Source organism: Chinchilla lanigera, unplaced genomic scaffold (genome assembly GCF_000276665.1).
Source record: "Chinchilla lanigera isolate Chin_1 unplaced genomic scaffold, ChiLan1.0 scaffold00086, whole genome shotgun sequence".
In the NCBI taxonomy this organism is placed as follows: Eukaryota; Metazoa; Chordata; class Mammalia; order Rodentia; family Chinchillidae; genus Chinchilla; species Chinchilla lanigera.
Window position 1 is genome coordinate 5,542,288 of NW_004955487.1, and position 4,856 is coordinate 5,547,143.

The 4,856-nt window shown below is 57.0% G+C and overlaps 1 protein-coding gene across 2 annotated transcripts in view; it reads left to right on the forward strand.

The window, feature by feature from the left end:
* The first annotated feature begins 4,507 nt into the window (after positions 1–4,507).
* The window catches only part of Hpcal1 (hippocalcin-like 1), a 54,695-nt gene continuing 54,346 nt past the window's right edge, over positions 4,508–4,856 (forward strand). For both annotated transcript variants that reach the window (XM_005404409.2, XM_005404408.2), the window contains exon 1: positions 4,508–4,749. The gene's annotated coding sequence lies outside the window, so the exon portion shown is untranslated. The remainder of the gene's footprint in view (positions 4,750–4,856) is intronic.

The following is a 4,856-nucleotide window of genomic DNA, read 5'->3' on the forward strand; positions in this document are numbered from 1 at the left end:
AGCCTCCCGAGTGCTGGGATTACAGGCATGTACCACCACGCCCAGCTTTAATTTTTGTTTTAAATTTTTAGTTTTTTGAGACAGGGTCTCGCTATATAGTTCACACTGGCCTTGAACTCACTATATTGGCCTTGACCTTAAACTTTCAGTGATCCTCCTGCTTCAGCCTCCTGAGTGCTGGGATTGCAGGTGTGTGCCACTACACCCAGCTCCAGATTCCTTAATTTATATTTGGTCATCTGACTGTCCCAGAAACATTGGTTGGAAAGACTGTTCTCTCTCCCATTGAATCATCTTTGAATCTTTGTCAAGAATCAAGCCAGGTGTAGTGATGCACACCTGTAAATCCAGCACTTGGAAGGCTGAGGCAGGAGAGTTGCAAATTAGAGTCCTGCTTGGGCAATCAGACTATACATCAAGATTTAAAAAAAAAAATAAAAAAGGGCCAAGGATGTAGCTCATGGGTAGAGCACCCCTGGGTTCAGTCCCCAATACTGAAAAACCAAATGATAATACATGAGGGTTTATTTCTGGGTTTTCAGTTTTACTCCACCCATCCAGATGTGGACCTCTCTGTTAGCTCTGTCCTGTCCTTATTACTGCAGTGTTGCAGGAAGGAACAGTTTCCGGGGGAGTAAAGGAGGAAGCACATTTTTTGCTCAGCACAGAGGTCTAAGCCAGTTCTCAAAGTGTGGTCCCTGGACCAGCGGTGCTAGCTTCTCCTGCAAACTTGTCAGAAGTGCAGTTTCCCAGGAAACACTGGACTCTCCGCTTTGGATACCCTTGGACCGGGCCTAGGAACCAAAGTTTACCAAGACTCCGGACCTCCCAAGGGACACTCGAGTTTGGGACTCTGGGTGCTGGATTGACATCGTCCAATATGACATCCACTACCTGAATTGCAGTGAGTTCGAACTGAGTTGTGCTGTAAGTACAGAAAGTGCATTTCAAAGAACGATCGTGGAAAGAAAGCAGCTTATCTCATTTGTAATTTGGCCTTGAGACTATGAAGGGTGGCTGGGAAATTAACCAAAGCTACACAGGGTGTGTTTCACGTCTTACGTTCAGGCTGCCCTGACCGAATTCCACAGACTGGTCAGTTTACGCAACTGGAAATGTGGGTCTCGCAGTTCTGGAAGTCCAAGGTTGAGGTCCCTGAGGTCCTGGTTCTATACAGGATTTGCTGCCTGCTCTGCTTCCTTCTTGCTGTTTCTCTGTGCACCCCCAGCCTGGCCCTCTGCGTCCTCTTCCCGAGACAGATCAAAAATGGCCGGACTCTTCCCTATCCCTCTAATAGTGAGGGGCGCCGTGCCAAGTGACAGCTACAGCTAGCTGTGCTGGAGGCCCGCCCACTCTGGGAGGGGTCCACCCTGACACTGGGGCCTTGAACTTGAGCCAAGCAGCAGGCTTGAATTTGGACCAATCTGCAAGCTCAGATCAGAAGGTTTGCATTTCTGACCAGTTTGGACCAATCGGCAGGCTCAAATTTTGACCAACCAGCAGGCTTGAATTTGGACCAATCACAGACAGGCTCAACCCATCATTGACTAGAACCCCTAAGACTATGGGTAATGTAAGCCTTTTCCTGTGCAGACTGATGATCTCAAGTATTTGTTATAGTAACGCAAAGCTGACTAATGCTTCTCCCCAAATCCTTGTCTCTAAATAGACTTGGTTAGTGGTTAGTGGTTAGTGAGTCAACGAACATATGGGGAGGTGGGCGGGCCATAGCAGGACAGGGGACACGGGTTGCTCCTGACTTCTTGGAGCTTGCAAAGATAAAGGGGTCCAGGGCCCGTAAGAACCTGCCTCTGAGTCATGCTGGCAGGATGAGCAGGACCACAGCACGTGTGTCTGGGGCAGTCACGCACGTGGCGTGCCTGAACCTAAGGAGCTAGTGTCCCTGATGGGCCCTGACCCACCCCACCCATCAACGCAGAATCCAGCCATCCTGTGGGCTGGCAGATCACATAACACCCTACTTTCCTGACCCAGGTACCCCCTTGTCTTCTTGCTGCTGCAGCTCAGAAGTTCTGCCATTTCTTCTGGCTGTGAGCTCTGGGGTCAGGAAGGACAGGTGGCCAGGTGTGATGCCTCCTCCACAAACCCTGCCGGCCACACTACTTGAGATTACAGATGAAGCCAACCCAGCGAGGGCCCAGAGACAGCTGGTCTCTGCTCCTCAAACATCCTGAGTCTGCGAGCTGGAGTCACTCTCCTTTGCAAGATTCTTAGAACACATATCCAGGTTTATTAAAGTGCTGCAAGTAATTTTTTAAAAAAAATAGTATTTCTTCCAGTGCCTGTGGGGGCCCAGCACAATTCCAGTCTGACTTTGGTCACTTCTGGGGTGGCCTCTGTGACCCTCTCCACCCCGTTGCTCATTTTGTTGGTGCTCACGGTTCAGGCATTGACGACAGTGATTATTTGGCTTATGTGGACACCTGTGGCCCTGTGCACGGGAGAAGCTTGCTCAGTTTCTCTGGCAGGGTGTTGGCTACATGGTCACCAAACTGGCTGCTTTGCCGGGCGTGGTGGTGCACGCCTGCAATCCCAGCACTCAGGAGGCTGAGGCTGGAGGATTGTTGTGAGTTGGAGGCCAGCCTGGGCTACAAAGTGAGCTCAAGCCCAGCCTGAACTGCATAGCGAGGCCCTGTCTCAAAAAAACAAACAAACAAACAAACAAAAAAAAACAAAAAAAACCCAGCAGCTTTTTCCTGGGCACTCAGAAGTTTGTAACTCCCAGAGTCCTTTGCGGTCAGGCGAGGTCACCTGGCTAATTCTGCTTGATGAGGTGGGCGGAAATGATGGGCTGGACTCCAGGCCTGGCTCCTGAACAACGCTCCGGGGCCCCTCTAACAGGCTCTCTCTTCTCTTATTGGAACCAGGGGCAGCCTTGGAAGCCCTGAGGGAAGATGTGGGGCTCACCCCTGGCTGGCTCCCTTGTGAGCCGCCCACCTGTCAGGGTGACCTTCCACCTGGGTGAGAATTGGCGACCACAGCACAGCATAACCAACTCTGGCTGACATAATACCTGGACAGCCGGGCTGTAGGTCCCTGGCTGATTGACACCCATGGAGCTGGGTGTCTGAGCACCTGTCATTTGTCACCTCACCGGTCCCCTGCAAGAATCTGCTACAATAAGGGGCTGACTCTACCAAGAAAGAAGGCATAGCAGCCCCCAGACGTCAGAGGACGCCCCTCCCATTTTGAACTATTTTGAGGCAAGATCTCACCATGTCATTCAGGCTGGGCTCGAACTGTGAAGCCCAGGCTGGCCTTGAACTTGCGGCAACCTTCCTGTCTCAGCCTCCAAGTCCTAAGACTACAGGCATGGGCCTCCACCGTGCTGGGCTTCCTAACATCCCCGCAGCAGCAGGGCATGCTAACCCTCTCAGCCATTATTTCATTTGTTCCTCGCTGCAGGGCCAGCTGGGAGACGAACTTCCGGTGGTTTTGGTTTTGCCATCCTGCCCTCAGGAGACAGGGAGGAACAGAGGGGTCAGGAAGCTGGGGGCGGGGATCAGCTGCTCTGCCAGGAGCGCGCAGCAGCTTCGTGCGTACCAGGAGTTCACTCGCTCACGGAGCTTTTTGTGGAGGAGGATTTGAAGGAGGGATTGGAGTTTCTCCCTAGAGACGCCGGAAAGACGGTTCTGTCTCCGCACAACAGGGGCGCCCAGCTCCACATGCGCGACTGTTTCTGTGGTTACCTGTCTGCGGGGACCAGTGGGGCTGTGATCACCGCGGGTGCCATGGGCAGGGCTTCGTAGGAGCCCGCAGGACACGCCCAGGAGGCCATCCTCCCCTTGTCACCAAGAGGCCACCAAGTCCCTTCCCCGGCCAGGGGACTAAAGGTCCTCACACATGCGGTAGGGAGGACAGGGAGAAGCCAGCCCCCTCCCCGGCGCCCACTGCATAGGAGGGGAAACTGAGGCAGAGGGCGTTTAGGGAGCTGGCAGAGGTCACCAGAAGTGGAAGCAGGTCTCCGCCTAGACCAGGCTCTGTCCCCCATCCAGGTGCGGCAGCTGGGTGGTGGGTGCGCAGGGACAAGGGTGGAGGGGATGCGGGTCTGCGGGCGGCCCAGCGGGATCCCTGAGTGCCTGGGGCGACGCGGCCTCTTCCCCTTCCCGGGCCACCCAGGCCGAACTTCCTGCCAGGCCGGCCCCTCCCGGGCGCCGCCTCTCGGCTTCTCCTGCACCCGCAGGCCAGAGGCCAAAGGTTAGGGAGGTGGGGCCGGTGCTTGGTCCGCCTCTGTCCCGACCCCCACGCGGGACTGCGACCCGGCAGGGCCTTGGTCGCGCAAAGAGAGGGCTGAACAGTAGCCGGTCGCAAAGGCGGTGGGCGCCCGGAGTCCACCAGGGGGCGTGGCCAGGACGGGGCGTGACCAACTAGGGGGCGGGGCCGTCTTGGGGCCCAACGGGTGGGACCAAGATGGGGGCGTGGCCGGGGAGGGGCGGCCCAGCAGGAACCTTGAGCCCCGCCCTCGTCGCGCGCCCCGCCCCGGTCCCGCCTTCTCGTCCCTTCCTTCCCGGGCGGGCAAGCGACGGCGGCGGACGGTGGATCAGCGGGCCGGCGGCGCCCACACCACGCTGGCTGCCCAGCCGCCGGCTTCCTTTTGTCTTTCCGGGCGGCGATGAGCGCAGGACCCGCTCGGAGACTGCGGGCGCACGGACGCCCGCGCTCCTAGCCACCTCTCGGGCCTCTGGGAGGAACCGGCGGAATCGGCGGAGCGCGTCCTGCCCCGGACCGGTACGGAAGGGCTGCGGGCTGGGCTCGGCTGGCGCGCCTGTCGGGGGCGCCCTGCCCGGCTCGGCGGGGCTGGCGCATCCTCGTGGGGTCGGTGTGCGCGCCGTGGG